The sequence below is a fragment of the Ursus americanus genome, chromosome 1 (assembly GCF_024610735.1).
Source record: "Ursus americanus isolate L20-20 chromosome 1, mUrsAme1.1.p, whole genome shotgun sequence".
NCBI classification, from domain to species: Eukaryota; Metazoa; Chordata; class Mammalia; order Carnivora; family Ursidae; genus Ursus; species Ursus americanus.
In genome coordinates this window covers 59,580,306-59,603,343 of record NC_142127.1, presented here as the reverse complement: position 1 = coordinate 59,603,343, position 23,038 = coordinate 59,580,306, and the positions used below count along the sequence as shown (strand labels likewise).

The 23,038-nt window shown below is 39.0% G+C and overlaps 1 long non-coding RNA gene across 1 annotated transcript in view; it reads right to left on the bottom strand.

Annotated features, from left to right (window-relative positions):
• Window positions 1–14,646, bottom strand: part of LOC148110773 (uncharacterized) — a 522,247-nt gene extending 507,601 nt beyond the window's left edge. The window contains exon 1 of the long non-coding RNA XR_015724337.1: window positions 14,467–14,646. This is a non-coding gene — a long non-coding RNA (uncharacterized LOC148110773). The remainder of the gene's footprint in view (window positions 1–14,466) is intronic.
• Window positions 14,647–23,038: the final 8,392 nt, after the last annotated feature.

Genomic DNA, 23,038 nt, shown 5'->3' with positions numbered 1-23,038 from the left:
TTTTGCAATTTGCTTGGAATCCTTTTGGGAATGTGATTAGGTACGACTTTATTAAATAATTATTCATTTAGGTCTAACTCCAAGCTACCCATTCTGTGAAACTTGCTTATTCTCCTCCAGGGAGCTAGTCACACCCCTTTATGCTACTGTATCATTTCACAGTTGCCTCTGTTCAAGCCCTTAACCATAATGTTGTAATTAAATATTGGTTCCATTTTTAACATTTTAAAATTTGTGATGTCTAACTTAAAAAATCAATTATACACATAATTACATGCATAATCAATTAAATACCATATTATACTACATACCAATTACATATACTATGCTATTTCAATTGTCATAACTAGGAAAGGGTCAGGTCTGACGCCAAAGTTTGTATCTTATCATACAGTACTTTTTATAAGCAAAATCATCCATAATTTAATGGAGAAATTTCCCAGATTCCTAATGCCAAATAAGGCTGGATCTAAAAGAATAAGTAATTAATAATTCATGCCCAATCACATTCCCAAAAGGATTCCAAGCAAATTGCAAGATGTCCTCAATTGTCTCAATAATTTCTCCATGATCAAAAGAAATTATCACAAAAAAATTATTCTTTTCAATTATAAGATATATCAAGCAGTCTAAAATGCTAAAAATAGGGGTACCTGGGTGGCTCACTCAGTTAAGCATCTGCCTTCAGCTCAGGTCATAATCCCAGGGTCCTAGGATGGAGCCCTGCATGGAGCTCCCTGCTCAGCGGGGAGCCTGCTTCTCCCTCTCCCTCTGCCTGCTGCTCCCCCTGCTTGTGTTTTCTCTCTCTCTCTCTCTCTGTCAAATAAATAAAATCTTAAAATAAATAAATAAAATGCTAAAAATATCAGGGTAGGGTATGTCTTAAAATTGAAGAAATACAGAAATCACTTAAATAATTACAAGTGTGCATGTCTACAAAGAAGTACAGAGAGTTATGAAGGCACAGAAAGAGGAGGGACCAGGAGGGTATCCCTGTGAATGTAACATCTAGGTTGAAACCTAAGCACCTGTAAGGGAAACTAGTATTGGGGGTGTTGGCCGCATAGAAAAGTGCACCCTTAGCAGAGTCAATGACAATTACACAAAAGGCATTAACAGCAGCGGCTAAGCCAGAGCTTCCAGACGAGGAGACCAAAGTAGAAAATTGTCAGCACACTTGTATCTGAGTACACTAATCCCTGAGGGACCCCTCAGTACTATTTAAGCAGATTTGGAGATGAGACTCAGAGCTGTGGAAACGTGGTTATTCACTGGGCTATTCAGATGAGATCAGTTATATTCAAGCGCTGGTGAATCCTGAGACCCAGGGTTCCATAAAGGTGTATGGAGGGGCGCCTGGGTGGCAGAGTCATTGGGCGTCTGCCTTCGGCTCAGGGCGTGATCCCGGCGTTATGGGATCGAGCCCCACATCAGGCTCCTCCTCTATGAGCCTGCTTCTTCCTCTCCCACTCCCCGTGCTTGTGTTCCCTCTCTCGCTGGCTGTCTCTATCTCTGTCAAATAAATAAATAAGTAAATCTTTAAAAAAAAAAAAAGTGTATGGACCCTCACCATTATATTCCAAGACTAAAAGGAGGTTACTCCAGGCTCTTAGCAGAGAATCTCAGTTTTTAAGATGGCAAGACTTGGTTCTTGGGAGGGAAAAGATCACCTCCATGTCCATAGGTGGAAATTTTAATCCTGGAAAGTTCCTTAGGTTAGACATGTCCATTTTAAAGTGTATTATTTTATGGTGACCGGATGTCAGCCAAAATTGCTTTAGGCATTCCAGCTTTACTGTTTGAAATCCTTTTATACAAACTTATACCTGTTTTCCTTAAAACATATAATAGTTTTCCCCAAACCACAGATGTTCAAGAGCAGAAAAATCCCTGTGGCAAAATTTATAGATAATAAATTAAAGCCACAGGAAAAGAACAGTTTAGGGAAACGACGTCATCACTAAAGCTGTGAGAAGTCAAAATAAATAAATAAAAAGATGATAGATAGATAGATATAGATAGATAGATAGATAGATAGATAGAAATAAAAAAATAAAAACCTTATATTTGTAAAACAAAATTACAAAAACAGCATGCTAAATAAAGATATTAACCATGCATTTTACACATCTAAATTAGGAATGATAGGTATTGTACCCTTGCATGCTGTCGGTTTTCAGAATCTCCCTCTCCCCATCTCTTTTCTTCAATATTAATGACATGTTTATAAATTAACTTAGTTTTCTACATCTAAATGACCACGGTCCCTTCAATTCTATGACTCAGAACTGACTCCCATATCCCCACCACCAGCCCTGGTCTCTCCAGGTTCCCAAGACCTAGGGGCTCAGGTCACTGAAGCCTCAACCAAGTAGCTTCCCTTCCTCCTAGAGGCTACTGGGGAATTTTTTCCAAGGCCCAGTATTTTCTACCAGCTATCTTTCAGTGTCTATCTCAGTTGTTATAAAAATTTGTTCTTTCTCCATCATTAGCTTTACTTCTCTTTTTAATATGCCCAACTCCCAGTTGCCTTTTTTCTAATTATCCCAAGAATTATTACTCACAATTCACATACAACGAAATCCAAAATCTTTTAGTCGCCAAAAGGAGCTACAAAGTAACTCCATCTGATCTCAAATTTTTACATTGGGATCTAATGTTTGGGGAGATATTGTTGTATTTCAATCTTGCTATATGCTTGCTATGCAGGTATTAAATATATGTCAAATTAAACATTCCTGGCAAAATTCTTCCTACACATCCCCACCCTTGGCTTTTTCCATTTTCATTTAGAAAAAGACATTGATGTCTCAGGCTCTGAGAAAGAAAATTTAAAAATTTTAGGAGATAAAATTATGGTAATATAAAAGAAAAAAGTATCATTAGATGTGGGGGTCCAGATTTCAAATCTATAGTAGATCTGTTAATCTACTATGCAAACTATATTCCAAAAAGATTTAAGTGCTTAATAACATTTGTTCAACCTCATCACACAAAATAAGAATCAATACTGCAAAAACAACTTTAATATAAATCAGAAAAATAGAACAAAATATTTGATGAATGTATCTGAGCTTAAAAAACTTCTTAGATGTCCTCTCTAAAATCTTGACAGTCTATTTTTTTCAGTCTTGACAAGCAGTCCATAAAATTTAAGAAGTTATTTACAAATATAGAAAATAAATTTCACTTCAGTTGATTTACATTATAATGTCTAATATAATTTGTGTATAAAATATTCTTCTATCATTTCACAGTAAATATAAAGATATAAAAACCAGGAGGAAGCTTGAAGGCAAGCAAAGTTGTAGAAATTAATTCCAAGTATGTTCTAATAACAGACATAAAAAAAGAAAATGAAAGTTATGTTAACTTGGAATGTCAAGGGTTCATAGTAACCCTACTAAACTTATTAAATTGTCCACACATCTAAAGCTGTAACATACTTCACACTTCTCTCTACTCTGACCAATTAAAAAAAACAACACTCTTTTTATTTTTTTAAAGATTTTATTTATTTATTTGACAGAGAGAGAGAGACAGCCAGCGAGAGAGGGAACACAGGCAGTGGGAGTGGGAGAAGAAGAAGCAGGCTCCTAGCGGAGGAGCCTGATGTGGGGCTCGATCCCAGGACTCTGGGATCACACCCTGAGCCAAAGGCAGACACTTAACGACTGAGCCACCCAGGCGCCCCAACAACACTCTTTTTAAACACACTTTTTAAAATCCTTTCTTTTTTCCAAACTAGTTTAGGAAATGATGATACAATGCTTCAAATCACCTAAATCATAATTACTAAATCAGTCCTCTCTGAAAATAAATTTCCTTTGTCTACTTGTCAAAATCTATCTGTTTTCAATTTAGGGTGATACTTCCCAGAGAAATGAAAGAACATTCATCCAATTCCTTTACACTCTAAATAGGACATCTGCTTTTAAAAATAACAGCGAATATAGAGAACAAACAGATGACTACCAGAGGGGAGGTGGGTGAAGGGATGAGTGAAATAGGTGATGGGAACTCAGAGTACACTTATCTTAATGAGCATTGAATAATGCATAGAATTGTTCAATCACTGAAATCAATATAACACTGTATGTTAGCTATAGTGGAATTCAAATTTAATTAATTAATTAATTAAAGTCAACCACTTGGAGTAAAATAATAGTAACAGTGAAAATTTAATACCATAAAAAATGAGGATGAAACAAATCAAAGAGAAATTGGTACTTAACACCAATAAAAAGTTATCTTTTTGCACCTCTATTCAAGGTTGTTTATTTGACTAGGTTTTGTTTATTTTTGTGGGTTTGTTTCTTTATTTTTTAGGAAATATAGAAAACCACCAGACCAAGTTCTAGAAACATCTCCTACCCGCACACCCCTACAAGACTGGGAAGCAAGTTTTAATAGATTTCCCGGGCCCATTCTACAAGGATTATTACATTTCTCCCTAATACTCTTTCAACAGAAAACTTCAAAAATACAACATTTTTACCCTCTTGTTAAAATCAGCCACCTCCTTCTTTTTGAAACTGAATTCTTGTCTTACATTTTTCTGATTGTCCTGCTTCCGGGCTAACCCCCATCCCTCAGGGCCTAGACTACCTGCACTGACTCTTCTCTCCACCTCCCTCCCCTTAGAGGCAGGTGTTTTCTCAAAGCTTTCCCACTCCATTCCAGTCGTCAGTTTAATCCACTGTCATACCTCAACTCCCACTTTTCTATGCAGATATTTCCTAAATCTGTGTCTTCAGCTCGTGATCTCTTTACTGAGCATGAGGTGTCTTCCTGTCCACCCTGTAGAGTTTTCTGCCTCGATATTACCCTCTCACCTGAAGCCAAATAAAATTTTCACCTTCCCCTCAAAACTAGATTTTCCTTCTAACTTCTCTTTTTCTGCTCATACTAGCTCATTTTTCATTTGTTTTCCCCATCAAGGCTCAAAGTTCATTCTCCTTTGCCTGCATCTTCTCTGCCACTTCCCCAATCCAAGCTGTCATCAACTTCTTTCAGTTCGTCCTTCGAGAGTTCTCACATCTATAACCTTCTTCTCATTTCCACACCACCATGTCAATTAGGCTCTCATCGTTAATAACTAAACCGCTTCAATAACCTCCAACTTGATCTCTTTTATTTTAGTTTTTCACATACTATTATCAATCCTGCTCTCCACTGTAAAAAAACCTCCCTAAAGGGGCACCTGACTGGCTCAGTCAGTGAGCATGCAACTCGATCTAAGGGTCATGAGTTTAAGCCCCATGTTGGGCATGGAGCCTTCTTAAAAAAGAAATGAAATGAAATGAAATGAACCTCTCTAAAAAGTCACCATGATTTCTCTCTTTGGATTTCCAAGCTTCCCTTCCCAATACTTTCCAACAGGAGAAAGTACCTACTTCATTCCTATTGTCTCATCCCAAATGTGTTAATCCATCCTATTTGGTCCCCCTGGAAAGCCCTTCCCACACCCCTTATCTACATTCTGTACATCTTTCAAGAGTCAGCTCAGATGTCTGCTCCTCCATGGCTTTTTCTCAGAATGCAGTGACTTTTCCTTCTCAGAACATATTACATTAATAGTCTGCCCAACTCCTGGGGCAGTTTAGAATGGTAAAACAGAAAACACTCAACTACACACAAAGCACCCCAGTCTAAGTACAACTCTGCTATTAATCCATCTTTGGACCCCCATTACAAAGTCACTTTACTTCTCCAAACTTTGGGTTCTCACCTTAAAAAAAACAAAGAAGGAAGGACTAAAAGAGATCTCAGCTTTAAAGATGTAATGACTGATCTGCCTTATAATGCCTTAACGTTAGATTGAACTGAACCTTTACAATAAAACTTGTCTCCAGAAGCTGACTCTAAGTTCTTTAGAGTAAAAGAATTTTTCCTACTTCTTGGTGCCACAGTGCCTAATATCATACTTTGCATTCTATAGGCCCCTGAGAAATATTTTGCTGATTTCTGACTAAGAAACCTGTTGTAGGTACTATGCTTTCTGAATTAAGAGTCCAAACTAGAACTCAGGGCCTTTGATGCCCAGCTCTGAGTTTGATCCTCTAAGTTTGCTAAGCCATCAAGGAACAATTCTCACAAATTTTTAGAAGAGCAATTATAAATAACTAAAATCAAGATTAGAATTAAGACTTAGGGAGCATCTGGGTGGCTCAGTTGGTTAAGTGGTTGACTCTTGATTTCGGTTCAGGTCATGATCTCAGAGTCCTGAGATCTGTGTTCAGCAGGGAGTCTGCTTGGGATTCTCTCTCTCCCTGCCCCTCCCCCTGCTCACATGCACACTCTCTCTCTCTTTCTCAGATAAATAAGTAAATCTTTAAAAAAAAAAAAAAAAAGAATTAAGACTTAGACCCTAGGACCCCATTGTAGGAAGACTGAATTTTAACCTGATTTTCTGCCACTTAATCATATAAATTAACTTCTGATGTGGTTTTCCTACTTGAAAAATAGGGACTGAAAACTACTACCAAGCTTATTAAGAAAAAGCAATCTGTAAATGATAAAATATTGGAAATGCAAGGTTATTATTATTGTCTAATAAATCCAAAAAATAATAAACCCAGCCAGTCTGCTAGCAAAGGATATTTGGTTGTGCTCATTCGTCATTAATGAAATCACCTGAAGGTGCATATTTCTAAACAAAGGAATTTTGCTCTAAAGAAAAGAATATAGGTACAAGCTTCCAAATGGAGTAGATTTTCTATAAAAACAGAATAAAAAGATCATACTTTAAGCCAGGAAAACTTGAATTTTCACACTCTTCTCAGATACAAACGCTAACATTTTTGTGCTTTTTAATTTTTGCCAAGGCAACCAAATCATTGATTTTGGAAAGACAACTGTATAACATGGTTAAAAAAATCAATTTGTTCTAAGTGACTATTTATTTTTTCCCCCTCAAAGGAATTACATGCATGGGTTATTTCATGACATGTAAGAAAACATCTTTCATTTTTATGATGTATATGGTACCACTTGTGACTTTGGTGCTCATGTCTTAAAGACTATAACTTGCTCATAAAAATAAATCAGATGTTTCTGCAGAGCCGTGTAATGCTGCTGCCGTCTGCTTACCCCCAGTACCTAATGAGGCATGAGACAGGTTCTGAGAACAATCAAGTTGTTTACTTTCCTCTGGCCAATAAGAACAACAGAAAAGTATTAGAGTCTATATTCATCTATATCATTGAAGAAATGGACATGGGGGAAACAAAAGGTCTTCAATATTAAAATGCCTGAGAGTGGTTTCTATAACAAGACAAAAGTAAGTGATGATGAACAAGAAGGAATAAGGGCAATCTATCAACAGCGTCAGGACAAGGAGCAGAATCGGTGCCAGCGGCGGCTAAAGATGCTGTCCTCATCTCTCTGTAACCTGCTTAGTCATCAAAATGGACCTTTTTTGTGAACATAGAACAGAGAACAGACTTAACAAAGACTGACTGTTAACAGAGGGCACAAAAAAGAGAGAAATCCTGTTACGCAAATAACTCTAGCTTTGGAAATGTCTTCTTAAAAATTAAAACCCCTCGGGGCACCTGGCTGGCTCAGTCGGTAAAGCATGTGACTCTTGCTCTCGGGGTTGTAAGTTCAAGCCCCACGTTGGGTGTACAGATTACTTAAAAATAAAATCTGGAAAAAAATAATGAAAACACCTAAAGCTTGGTTTTACAAGGAAAATGTTAACTCTGGAAGGAGTAACATTTTTACGGTGTAGTAACTTAAAATACACTGATAATTTTAGAGTATTTAAGAGGAATGTGAAACTGCTCTGGTAAAACTTTCACATATTTTTATTGAAAACCATCACCGATTAGCAAGCTTCCTGATAAAGCAGACCCGAACCCTTCCAGGTCTTCAGCAGCAGCTATAGAAGAGCAAATGAGGAGGGGCTGCCACCCTGGCTGACAGCCCAAGCCAACTCACAAAAGTGCTCACTGACCATCTCACAAATTCTGGATCCTGTTCTGCAGCAAAGGAAAAAAGTCAGGTAGGTGAGGAGGCCATATAGTTTCACAAACATTTGATTTATTCACAAACATTTGATTTATTATAGTTGCAGCCCTGCTAGTGGAAGAAAGAGGCTTACACAGTCTTAGTTCTCTCAAATACACAGATGCAGTATATCCCTCTATTTACCCCTCAAGTGCTTTTTCATACACCTCCCACCATCACTCCAGTCTTTAAGAGAGAGAGAGTTCACAAAATCTCTCATAGCACCACTCCTCGTTACTTTTATTCCTCTGGTGAGTTTTTACTTACTAAAATATTAATGTGATTAAGTGTCATAGATACTGCAGAACATTTGTCTAAACTGATTGCACCAATTTAACTCCCACCAGTAATATGAGAGTTACGGTTGCTTCGTGTCCTTGTTAAAAGCACTCTTCATAATTCTAGCCATTCTGCTATCTGTGTCATGGCATCTTTATTGTGTCTCATCTCACTGGTGACCGACAATGGTCGGCACCTGTCTATAGGCTTCTTGGCCTTTTGTATATCCATATTTGTGAAATGCCCATTCAAGCCTTTGCCCACTTTTTATTGAACTGCTTGCCCTTTTTTTTGAACTGCTTGTCTTTTACTTACAGATTTCCAGGAGTTACTTCCATATTCTATGTTTGATATATGCATTACAAATATCCTCTCTCAGTCTAAGATTTGCATTTTCACTCTCTTAATGGTGTCTTTCAGTAACCAGAAGTTCTTGATATTGATGAAGTCAGGTTTATCAACTATCCCCTTTATGAATTATGCTTTGTATATCCTGTTTAAGAAGTGTTTCACTACCTCTAGGTCATGAATACATTCTTCTATATTTTATTCTAGAAGCTTTACCTTTTTTCTTTTTAGATTTAGTCCTATCAACCAATTCGAACCATAATTTGTGTACAGTGTGAGCTAGGGAAGAAGGTTCATATTTTTTCCCCATAGAGAGCCAATTGATTTAGCATTAGTTATTGAAAAGACTTTCTTTTTCCCAATGAATTTCAATGATTTGCTCACGATAAAATAGCTAAGCATATGTATGTGTTTCTGTTTCTTAGACTCTCTTTTGTCCCATCGGTACTCTTTGGAAAAAGTCCAAAATAGGCAGAGAATAAGAAGCAGAATCTGTTTGGTAATATCAACTACGGATAAACCTATCGTATAACCTAGCCATTCCACTCCCTTCTTATTATACACCCAGGAGAAATGAGTACATACGTCCCCCAAAAAGATATGCACAAAGATGTTCATCACATCTTTATTCATAACGGTCAAAAACCAGAACAAATCTAAATATCTATCAAGAGCAGAATGGGCAAATAAATTGTGCTATATCCATACAATGAATAGCAATTTACAAAGCTGCACAGCAGATGCATATTACTGTGTAGCAATAAAAAAAGAATAAGCTTATTGCTATGGACAGCAATATGGAAAACCTTACAGACATATAACAAAACAAGCCAGACACAAGAGTACATACATGATTCCTTTAGATAGAAGTTCAAAAACAGGCAAAAGTAACCTATGGTAATAAAGTCAAAATAGTGATTACCTCTAGGGCAAGCAAGAGGGGATTGACAGGAAAGGAGCATGAGGAAGCTTTTTAAAGGATCTGGAAATATTCTCTCTTGATTTGATGGTTACGTGTTCTACAGCCGGAGAAAAATTCATCAAGATGTAAATTTAAAATCTGAGCATTTCACTATATGTTACTGTCTTAGTTTCCATCACTGCCCTAACAAACAATCACAAATTTAAAACGTTGTAGTTTTATATGTCAAATATTTCTTTATACCATGTTAGCAGTGGAATGTAATACCTCTGGATTTAGAAGCATTAGAGATAATTAGATAATACAAATGTATTATCTCACAGTTCCATAGGTAAGAAGTCCAAATTGGCTCAACTGGCTTCTCTGTTCCAGGTTTCACAGGACCAAAATCAAAACATTAGCAAGCTAGGCTCTTATTAGGAAGGTCTAGGAAGAATCCTCTTCCAAGTTCATTCAGGTTGTTGGCAGAACCCGGTTCCTTGCTATTTTAGGACTGAAGTCCCCATTTCTCTGCCAGCTATCAGCTAGGGGCTATCCTTAGCTCTTGAGGCCTCCTTCCATCTTTGCACAAGGTCCCTGCATCTCAGAGCCAGGGACAATATATCAGATCCTTCCCATGGGTGGAATCTGACTTCACCTACAGCATCTCCTCTGTTTTCCTCTTCGGCCACATCTCTCTGACTCTTCTACCTTCTTTTTTGCTTTAAAGGACTCATGTGATTATATGGGGTTTACCTGGGTAATCCAATATAATCTCCTTATTTTAAGATCCATAACCTTAATTACATCTGCAAAATCCTTTACGACATGTAATGTAACATATTAAACAGGATCTACGGATTAAAGTATGGATATCTTTGGAAAGAAGGGCATTATTTGAATAGCCAGTTATCTCTAATAATTTTTTAATATAGTAGCATGAAAAGAGAGGTCACTCACTAAAGAAACTGCGCCTATGCAGATCACCTTTACCCTAGACTTCTATCCCATTTGGTCTTATTCCAATTATGTCCTTGACCCACTTCATGTTTCTGGCCTTAAAAAAGTCGAATATTCATACATAACCTACTCCTCCTTATTTCATCTGTATCATCAAATATATTACTGATCAAGGCATATGCTTCTAAATCCAGAGGTATTACATTCCACTGCTAACATGGTATAAAGAAATATTTGACATATAAAACTACATTTGTTTTATCCACCAATTCCTTCAACCAAACACATTTTTTTTCTTTTTTTTTTTCCTTTTTTTAATAAACTCTATCCCCAACATGGGGCTCAAACTCACAACCCAGAGATCGAGAGTCACATGCTGTACCAACTGAATCACCCAAGTGCCCCCCAAATACATTTTATATGCTTCATCATTGACTCAATTTATCACATTTCCCTCTAGTCAATTCTGTTGGTCGGACGGCACATCTTCACACATTAAAAGAAGTTACTTGCAATATTGGTTTACTCACTCCAGTTTAATTCAAAACTCATCCTTACAACTATTATTTTTACTTGAAGATTTATGGAGGAAAAAAATCACCCAAACTACTTGGTAATTTATGCAGATGTGCTGTCAAAATCTGATGTACTTTCAACTTCCAAAGCACGTATGTTCTTGTGCTGCTTTCCACATAATCCAGCATCAAATAGACGTCAGTAATTTTGACTTGATTGCACTATAATTATTCAAATATCCTTAATTTTATGCTCTGGCCTAATTTCCATATCCGTTGTTATCATTAAAAATGATTATTATAGATAATGTACCTAAAGTACTTCCATTAATTGGAAAATGTAATTCTTGAACAATAATAGTCATAACAAAAACAACTCAATATAAAGGCCACGAGGGCAATGTAGTTGTACTTATTATCAACATAAATCATGATTGAGTGCCATAATCTCAGCCCTTAGTGGTCCCCTTCCAACTTGGCATGATCACTCCGCAGTGGATAGAACCACAGATTTACCAGTGACCATATCAGTACACCAAGACATCCTTCCTGACCCCCCACAAGTAAGGCAAACTCTCAGGTGGAGATCAATGTCTTAAAAACACCCACTTCTGCTGAAGCAGGGATTTGCTTATTGCAGCTGCTCAGCAGGGCTCTGCACCTCTTATCAATCACAGAGGAGAAGCAACATTTCCTGCCCTCCGCAGGAAACAGAATCTCTAGCTGAGACTTATCAGCAGGAATTCTAGCAGTTCTGCCAGATAAGAAAAGAATTCAGGGTCAAGGAGAAAAGGAACAGGTGAGAAAAGGAAGGCAAAAGAGAAGAACAGAGTCCAGATAAGGAATTAGAGACTATCTTTATCATAGACCCGTTCGCAGCACATCACAGGAGGTTTTAGCAGGAAGCTTCTATGGGGATTGGAGAATCTTTGACTATTAAGCATAAAAAAACACCAGAAATATAGTGCACCTTATAGGAAAAAAAGCTTTAAATAGAAGGTGGTATAAAAAATCTTTAAATGCTAAACATTTTATTAACTTTGATTTTCACTAAGAGCTCATTTATTTCTCTGAACAGAACAGCAGCCAAAACGTGAACCAAGAATCTGTTGTTATAAAATTGGAATATATCTAGTGAAAGATTATCAAATTACTTTTGTTTAATTCTAGCTTAAATTTTAGGGTAATTTAACAATTGGATTAAATCATTAGCAAACTTCTGAAAGCCTAGAGAATATTGTGACAGTACCCAAACTCTAAGGAAGCAGAAACTGAATAATGCCTGTCTTCCAAAGTGAAAAAAATGCCAGCAAAAATGAGTATATGGGCATATTATAAGTTTAGAATTGTCAGTCCACCAGTTTATTAAACTTAATTTTTTTTATTGTCTCATTCTTCTTCTATGAAAAAGGTAGGTAGATCTTTTTTCTAAAAAAAATTAACATTTTACATTACCTAAAAAAGAAAAAGTTATATAAAAACCTATCATGAAGGCCAAATGATAAGGTAAAACAAGAAATTGTGCCAAAGCTCTGCTCCCCAGCTCTGCCAGTGATTAAAGTAAAGATAAGACTACTACCAGCTCAGAATAAATGATGATAATATGCTATAAACTTTGAGCTGTGTGGAAGAAAGCAATTTCAGATCTAGCCAGGAAGAATAAAAATATTATTTTTTAAAAGGGAGATGTATGTGAATTACAGTAGAAGAGTTAAAAAATAATCTTAACTCCAATTGGTCAAACACAATATGCAATTCTACCTGTCAGTGAAATCTGAGTCAGTACTACTATGTTGTACCCAGTGCTCATAACACACTCTTCTACAACCCACAATAACCCCCAGGTGTTGAATATAGTCGACACAGTGACTTCACAACCCATATATCACAAAGGGAAAAAAATGTCCTATAGCTATGAGACAATCCACAAAGATGTCAGAAAATCTTAGAGAACCTAACCACCCCGTCAGGGAGGTAGGATTTACAGTTAGGAACACCTGCTCCCCTGCTCCCCTCTCCCTATCACTACTAAAATGAAAAAGCAAATAAAAGACAGAATGACAGAAAGGTAGAAGAAAAAAAAACAAAAGAACAAAAACGCTTCCAAGGTTATAATAAAGGGAGTTTTCCTCACTTGGTTAATAAAAAAGAATACCTTGCCAAGTTTCTACTGCTCATTTTATCATTTAATTTCACACAAAGCAGACCTTAACTTTGCATAAATTCTGTAATTTCTAGCCTACAGCTGCAAAAAATAGGACCCCCTGCCAAACATCAGCCCACAAAAGTCGGATTTGCCTGAGTGTCAGCATGAACAACACAGTTGAAGGTTAATATTTAATCTGGCCTCTTCTCTGATCCCTAAAATCATGTGGATAAGGTGAAGATACTTTGAAATTGCTGAAAGCAAGATTTCATTCACCATGAAACAGAAGTTATGTTGGAAGAAGGGGAAATGAGGAAGCCATGAAAAATTTGTTGAAGGCGGAATAAATTTTTTGTACCAGCAACATATTAAAAGGCCAACTGACTTGAGAGCATAAAGAATCTACTTTAATCTTGCCTTTTCATAGGAACAAGCCCTTCAGAGATTTCATTTCCTAGGTGTTTATGCTGAGCTACCTAGAAACAACCAAAGGAAGAGGGAAGGCCAGATAAAAAGACAAGTCAAGGAGATGCCTTGCCAGCTCATTTCAACCTCAAACGTTTGATTTGCTCTAAAAAGGCGTCTGAATACATCTGTTGTCCTTGTAAATATTTATGTATACTAAGCCATTTCTTCACAGATCTGTTCCTTCGTCAATTCTGCAACTTTTCCTGCGTCTCCCTACCAGGAGAGGTTTCCTCACTTCTTTTCTGGAGGGTTTCAATGCCTGATTGTCACTCTTAGCATTTCGTCACAAAACTACACAGTAGCTAAATCTGTTTACAACAATTCTACGCATTGCAACGACCAGCCCTTTAACTGAATATTATGACTGTTTCTGCACAAAACATGCTCAATACAAACTAGAGCATCAAGATGTGGCGCCCAGGTCGTGACGTCATCGACATGGCGGCACCGGTCGCTCTGACTTCGGTCCCCCTCAGGAGTAGACCAGTTAGCAACTCTCCATGGATAAGGCACCACTGTGAAAATCCCAGAACCCAGGGGTGAGGGTGAAGCAAGGCCCTGGACCACAGGGACAAAGAAGGCGCGCTGGAAGCGGCTACCCTCTGTCGGCCTCGCCCCTCGCCCACGCGAGCACCGCGCCAAACTCAGACGGCTTTCCTGGGCCTGCAGTTTCTCCAGCGGGAAAGTGAAAGCCCCAGGCGGACATGCAGCTGCCCCAGTGTTGAGAGGCGTTTCCCGGGAGTTCCAGTTGGTTGCACCTCACAGGAATCACTGGGGAAATCTGTGGAGCTGGGCCACCGAGTATCCGCCCCAAAATGGAGAAGCGCGAGACCTACCGCATCCGGCGTTCAGATCTGAGACTGCGTTGCTCCTCCCAGCAGCGACCAAGCGGAGATCCCAGCGAGTGGCTCAGGACATCTGCAGAGCCGTGGCGGTGGACCAGTCTGGCCAGGGTACTTGGTGGGCAGTTCCGCCCGGCTCAGGTCACCAGCCACTGAACTGTGCTTGCACGGAGTCCGTCCTGCTCCCTGTCTGGGCAAGCCACCAAATTTGAAGCTCCACCTACCGCTGCGTAAAGCCTCCAGTCCGACCCTGCCAGGAAGTCTGGCGAGAAAACCCAGGCAACTGTGGTAGCGCGTCCTACAGCAGTGCTTGCGGCTAGTTACACCCAGAGAGCCCAGGCAGCAGATCTGTCCCTCCGCAGAGCCAAGACGATGGACCTGTCTGGCCGGGGAGTTGGTGGACAGTTCAGACTGATTCAGGTCACTAGCCTGAGAGCATTACTAGAGGTAGAGCCGGTTTTATAACCCGCGAGAGGCAGGAAACCAAATTTGCAGCCCCACCTAACTGCTAAATATAGGGTTCAGTCCCGCGAGACTAGACAGGGAAGCCTAATCAGAGCATCCCTGGCTGCACGAGAGCTTAGTCTACAGCCCCACCCAGCAGCAGAGCCCAGCCTAAACCTGGCGCAATTGCTGAATGCAACCTACAGCCTCTCCCAGGCAGGAAGCGTGGCCAGTGACCACATCCAATCGTGAAGCATATCCCCAGTCCCACCTGACAAAGGACCAGAAAATCCTACCAGACTTCAGTTCCTAGCCACACCCAAGTGCAGAATCAAGCCGGAAGGGCCTCCTGACCAAAGAGCCTGGCCTATGACCTTGCCCAACAAGGCAGCACAGTCAGCAGTCCACCTCGCCGTGGACCCAGCCTGCAGCCTTCCCCAACTTCAGAGCACAGTATTCATCCCCACCTGATCCCAGAGCAGAGCCTGACAACTAGAACCATCTGGGAGCAGGCCACGGCGCACCTGAACAGAGTCCATCCAATGACACCATCTAGTCAAGAATCACAACCTGAGACCCCTGAGCAAGAAGGATTACAGAGCCAAGCCCTATAGACTTGTCCAATTGAGGAATCCCACCAGTGGCACCACCCCATCAACGAACAAAGCCAGCAGTTCTGCCCAACTAAAGGTGATTGCAGAGCCCATCTAGTGGCCCAAACTGACCACAGAGCATAGCCAGCAGCAGCCTAATTGGATAAATTAGGGAGCCCATGCAGCAAACCTACCTGAAGACTGAGCCCAGCCAGTGGTATCCCCTGACCTCAGAGCATGGGCAGTAGCCTTGCCCAAGTAGAGAACCAGATGGGAAGCCCCACCTGTTTGTGTGTGTGCATGTGTGCTCTCTCTGTCTTTCCAAAAATAAATAATAAAAAAATTTTTTAAGGGGGGAATATATCTCAACATGATAAAACCATGACAAACCCACAGCTAACATCACACTTGATGGTGAAAAGTTGAAACGTTTTCCTCTAAGATCAGGAACAAGACAAGGGGCCCACTTTCCGCTACTCCTATTTAACAGAGTACTGAGAGTTCTGGCAATTAGGCAAGAGAAAGAAAGAAAAGGCATTTGAATCAGAAAGAAAGAAAGAAAATTGCTTCTGCAGATGATATCATCTTACCTATAGAAATTCTAAAGGTACCACCAAAAAAACTGTTAGAACAATTCAATGAACACAGTAAAGTTGCAGTATATAAAATCAGCATATGAAAATCAGTGTGTTCCTATATACTAACAGTAAATTCTCTCCCCAAAAGATAATAATAATAATAAAGAAAACAATCCTATTTACAATATGGATTTGCAATTAAAAAAAACAAGATACTTAAAAATAAATTTAACCAAGGAGGTGAAATATCTGTCCACTGAAAACTATAAGACTGGTGAAAGAAATAGACACAAATAAATGACATTATGTTCTGTTTTCATGAGTTGAAAGAATTAGTATTGTTAAAATTCATACTACCAAAAGTGATATACAGACTCAATGAAATCTTGATCAAAACCCAATGGCATTTTTCATAAAAATATGAAAAACAATCCTGAAATTCATATGGAACCAAAAAACTCCAAATAGCCTAAGCAATCCTGAGAAAGAAGAACAAAGCCAGAAACATCACACTTCCTGATTTCAAACTATATTACAGAGCCATAGTAATCAAAAGTTTAATACTGACATAAAAACAGACACATAGATCAATGGAACAGTCGAAAGCCTAGAAATAAACCCATGCGTATATGGTCAACTCATATTTGACAAGGGAACCAAGAATGCTCAGTGGAGAAAAGATTATCTCGTCAGTAAATGGCAATGGGAAAACTCAATATTCATATGCAAAAGAATGAAATGTACTTCACCACTCACAAAAATTGACTCAAAATGGATTAAATGTAGGACCTGAAACCATAAACTGCTAGAAGAAAACATAGGGGAAAAGCTCCTTAACATTGGTCTTGACATCAATTTTACAGATAGGACACCCAAAGCACAAGCAACAAAAGCAAAAATCAACAAGTGTGACTACCTCAAACAAAAAGCTTCTGCACAGAGGAAGAAACGATCAACAAAATAAAAAGGCAACCTACAGAATGGGAGAAAATATTTGCAAACCACATATCTGATAAGGGGTTAATATCAAAAATGTATAATATACTCATACAACTCAATAGCAAGGATACAAGTAATCCAATTTAAAAATGAGCAAAGCACTTGAATGGACATTTTTCCAAAAAAGGTATTCAAATGGCCAACGGGTACACAAAAGGCGCTCAGCAAGAATGTGGAGAAAAGGGACCCCTTATACACTGCTGGTGAGAATGTAAATTGGTACAGCCACTATGGAAAACATTTTTAGAGGTTTTTAGAGGTTCCTCTAAAAATCCAAAATAAAACTACCAAATAAAACTACCAAATGACCTAGCAATTCCACTTCTGGGCATATATCGAGAACAGGATCTCCAAGAGATAGCAATCTGATAGAAATGAAAAAAGAATGGTGGTTATTGGGGGAGGATGGTTTGGGGGAGAAGGACATGGGTGAAGGTGGTGAAAGGGTACAAATTCCACTAATAAAATGATTGAGTTCTGGGGGTGTAATACATAGCATGGTGACTATAGCTAACAATCCTGTGTTGTATATTTGAGAGAGGCTAAGAGAGTAGATTTTTAAAGTACATACAAAAATCTGTAACTGCGTAAGGTAAGGGCATTAACCTATTGTGGTAACCATTTTGCAAAATATACAAAATATATCATTACACTGTATGCCATAAAATTATACCACATTATATGTCAATTATGAACCAGCCTAGGGAGAAAACAGATGCTTCTTCCATCCAATTTTACAACACAAAATGATGAGCCGTGCATGAAAAAGTATCCACTTTTTATTTATTCACTAGAGAATAAAGTAGTTTTGGGAAACCTAGTCAAATGAACGCTGAAGACAGGAAAGGAGACAGGTCAAAACATGCAATTAATAATTCTTTGAGTAGATTCCATTTTTAATGTGATCTAACATCAACTCTAATATCCACTCTAAAAGACGTTGGGCTAAATACATTTTTAAACCATTTTTTCTAATTTCCTTCGAAGCATTTAGATGTGAGGATCGAACTGAGGAAAAAATACGCTCGATTACTGTTCTGATGTTGGTGCTTTGTAGTCTCTCAGCCTTTTGAAATCCCATATATTTTACTACCTCAGCAGGTTTACAAGTGTCACCTCAGACTCACATTTTCTGCCTCTTCTTCTGAATTGTTATGAAATCTTTGCTGTTAGCCTGTTAATTTTAAGGTTAATTAGAGATCGCATCTTTCTGAGGGTCTGGCAAAATGCACATGTGTTACCAGGGCAACTAGCCCACAGATTGTTACGTGTACATACAGCTTCGTGAGGCTATGGGGGAAGCAGAGAATTCAGCCATTCAGCTTCCATAGTTCTAAGCTCAGTTGAGTCTAATTTGATCTCTAGAGTACTAAATAGAGAAACACTGAAAGGAAAATTCCAATAAATTGAAGCTACAATTACAGTAGTTTAATTACACAGTTAAATTTAAAAATATTAATCAGGGCCTTGCAGTAATGGTTGTATAATGTCTGCACTTCTTCATTTATAAACGCAAGTGCATGTGTCCTTTGAGGATAGAGACCATGTTGAACCAATTTTGTATCTCCAAATCCCTTCCAAAACCAGGCGCACAATAAGTACTCAACAAGTGCACAAAGGGAGCCTTCTAAGTAAGGTTCATCTCTAGTAGGATGTACAGGGACTAAGAAGTTAGAAAAAAAGATTAGCTACAAGACGGTAACATATCACAGACCATGGATGCCGAGTACCCAACTCACAGTAAACTCCCAGGGGCCACTTCTAGGGAATGACTACAGTCACCTATTCCCTACTTTTGGGCAATATAGTCTTCCCACCCTGAATCATGCAATCTGAGTAAGAACTAACTTCATCTCCACGGCCACACAGTATTGGGTTGAAGCCTAAGTCTGTGACAGAAATCAAAGTCCATCCCAAGGACTTTTCAAATGGAAATGAGGGGAGAAACCTTTTGGGCTTTCACCTTTTTGCAGTGGAAGAGAATGAAATCACCAACTATAGAGAAACAGACATAAGTTGAGAGAAAATTAGTGCTATAGTTCTGGTTCTGACCATCAGTTATACTCCTACCCTTCCAATTTCATGAACCATCAAGTTCACCTCTTGGCCCACTTAATTCGATTTGAGTTTCTATCGCCTTTCCTCAAAAGAGCCCTCACTCACACAAGGAATGACCGCTTCTCACTGAGAAGACCTGGAAATGCTCAGGCTGGAAGAAGGGGTGGGGTGAGGGACGGGTTTGCATTTGGAAAGATCACCTGTGTTGCTTGATTGCCTTATGTTCTTTTTTAATAATACCCTAGTGGAAGCCAGAGAATGTCAATATCCCACCCTCTCCCAAAAGCACATGGATAATTTCCTCATCAGAAATATCAGTTTCTGGGCACCTGGGTGGCACAGCAGTTAAGCGCCTGCCTTCGGCTCAGGGCGTGATCCCGGCGTTCTGGGATCGAGCCCCACATCAGGCTCCTCCGCTATGAGCCTGCTTCTTCCTCTCCCACTCCTCCTGCTTGTGTTCCCTTTCTCACTGGCTGTCTCTATCTCTGTCAAATAAAATAAATAAAATCTTCAAAAAAAAGAAAAAAGAAGTATCAGTTTCTATGGGGTACCTGGGTGGCTCAGTCAGTTAAGCATCCAACTCTTGATTTCAGCTCAGGTCGTAATCTCAGAGTCTTGAGATCAAGTCCCACAACAGGCTCCATGCTCAGTGGGGAGTCTGTTCGGGATTTTCCCCTCCCTCTCCCTCTGCCCCTCCCCCTTCTCTGAAAATAAACAGATTTTCTTTTTAAGTGTCAGCTTCTAATAAATGAGGCATCTGGGTCAGCTGAGAAAGTTATCCTCTATCCTCTATCACTTTCCCAAGAAAAATAAGATACCATAGAGTAGACTAGAATCCCTATAGACTAAATTGGCCTCAATAATTAATTCTCACAGTTACTCATCACCAGGGCCTACTTGAATGAGATCATGGTTCTACTGTACCTTCAAAAAATAGCACTGCCCAATCAGCCTCTGCAGTGTGATTCCTCCCTAACCCTCTCCAGCCTGGCTCTTTCACATTCCATCACTCTTTCCCCAAAGTTAATATATTAACTCTCTGTCAGCATGTCCATTTTGCCCTGCCCCTCCTCAGGTAACTATGGTATTTGCCAGCTAACTTTGATAATGACAATTGTGCAGCACTGATATACAATAAACAATTAACCCTTCATGTTTGGAAAAAAAAGAGGTAGCATTTTTTCCTGAAGTCTATCTGGAGTGTAATGACATTATCTACTACCATTTACTAAAGGCCAAATACTACATAAATATACTCTGTATTATTTCTTTACTGCCATCACAACCTTGGAAGCATCGCAAGCCGTGGAAGATAGATAGTTTAGGACACGCATGACAAAATGAGGAACCAGAAGGTACAGTAATTCAGCAACTACTCTGTCCAAGTATCTGTCAGGTTCCTGGCACTCTTCTTGGCATTATACATACATTATACATACATGATACATACAAACAGCGTATGATGACCCCATCTCATAAATAAGGAAACTGGGGCTTATAGCTGTCAAATACCTTGCACAAAGGCATACAGCTATTGGGAGGGAGGGGGACACCAGGATGGAGGTGAAGGTCTCCCTCATTCTAGAGCTCTTGCCCTTCCCACTGCATGCTGCTTCCCCATGAACTAGATTTAGTTCAACTGCTACAGGTCTGAGTCATAAGCATGGAGTCATAAAGTTCTAGGAGTCATAAAGTTCTACATGCCTCAAACTCTTGACTCAATCTTTCCTATGGGCCATAGTAGTCTATTTTCATGGGGGGAGGGGAACTTCATTGTAAAAACTAAGTTTCATGTGGACTTTGGGCCCTTTTATTTTAAAAAGAATTTTTGGTAGAGGTAAGGATGAGTAAGACATACTAATATTAATTTCAGAGCCATGACTCCTTAGCATCCTTTCCGCATTTCAAACTATCTAAACTTGGTATGGATCTTATCTAATTTCAAAGGAAATTTGCCTATTATCACTAAGGATAAATTAAAATAGTCCCAATACATATCCTAAGCCATGCATACAATATATCTGTTTTCTTTTTTTTTTTAATATTTTACTTTATTTATTTGAGAGAGAGAGAGGGAGCATGCGAGTGCACACTCAAGGGAGGGGCAGAGGGAGAGGGAGAAGGAGACTCCCCTCTGAGCAGGGAACCTGACTCGGGGCTCTATCCCAGGATTCTAGGATCATGATCCCAGCAGAAGGCAGCCACTTAACAAACTGAGCCACCCAAGCGCTCCTGTTTTCTTTTTTTTCAAAAAAGATTTATTTATTTTAGAGAGAGAGTGTGGGAGGGAGGGGCAGACAGAGAGGGAGAGAGAATTCTAAGTAGACTCCACACTCACGGAGCCCAAAGGGGGCCTTGATCTCACAACCCTGAGATCACAACCTGAGCCAAAACCAAGAGTCAGAAGCTTAACTGACTGTGCCGCCCCGGGGCCCCAGTATATCTGTTTTCTGATCATCACCCTCAACTGAGTTTTTTGGTGTTAGTAGCCCCACAGCAGGCTCAGCTGTAACTTCTATGTGTATCCCTAATTGTTGTTATGCTGTCTTCAAAGAGTTGCCCACGATGCAGCGGTAAAAGTTATTTTTTAACTGTTGAAGATAGTCATACATCAGAACTGCAATTAAAGACAGTAGACATTTCTGGAATATATCATATAACATTCAAAGGCAAGATTTTCTCTGCATCAACAGGATACAAAACGCCAAAGCTGATTCAGGAACAATCTTTAGACTCTGAATATGGAAAGGGGTTAGTCTAACATTTTGATGGTGATATTAAAAGACAAAGCAGGTATTGTTACTACTGGTGGCTAATCAAATGTATGGGGAAGTGGGATATCAAAATATCATTGCCTCATAATCTTTTACAGAAATGAGGACTGTGGTATACATCCAAAATTTCTTCCCATTCTTTGAGATTATATAAAGTTTTAATTTTTTCATTTTTTTCTCTTCCCTTTTTTCTTACTCTTTTTATCTGTTACGTTTTACTTAATAATTTCATCCATGTTATAAAATATCAGGACAATACCATCATGAAACTAAAGGAGAAATGCTATATGCTAAAGACACTAGATATGAAACTGGATGCAAAGACCAATGAGATTTTGTGTTGCCTTGCTTTTAGAATGAGGGTACATCAGATGTTATTTGTTCAAGAGTTTGTAGCATTAAGTTAGGTCAGAGCATTTGGTCTTTGCTGTTGTTGATCTTGTTTGAAAGTTTAGAAAACAGAAAAGAGAGTATATTGGTGTTGCGCGGCCAGGGGGAAACTTGTGGACATTTTTCATGCCTTGGGTTCACTAGCACTTTCTAAAGCTCTTCTTATGTTTGGAGAGTTTGCCATATTCTGAGTCCATGCCAGAAACTCATTTTCCCAGTTGCCCCTGCAGTCAGGGAACAGGCATACAACTTGTCTATGATACTCAGAATCACTACTGCAAATCTTCAATTCAAATGCAATGTGCAGAAACGGGCGTCTTATACAATCTGTTCCAGTAAGGTGAGAGCAGCTCTACCAGCTGCAGAAAGAACACTGACAGAGGTTCAGTGACAGACTACGGTATCTATCCCTGGTGGCAGCCGCGAAATCTCTAAGAAAACAGCCCTGTAGGATGATATGAGCATTGTTTTCAACTGTGTAGCATCCAAGTCTGATTCTGTCTCCCCAAGATATTCTGTGAACTACCTAATATCTTTAATAAATTACTTTCTGCTTAAATTAGCAATGTGTCCTTACCTGGGATCCCAAGAATTTAGAGCCTAAGGCAAAAGCTGATACACTACTAATTCATTATTTGTGCCCTTACGAAGTTAGCACAATTGCAACTTTTCAGGTTATTAAAAAAAAGAGACTAAAAAAAATGTTATCAGTGTTTTGGGTTTTTTTATT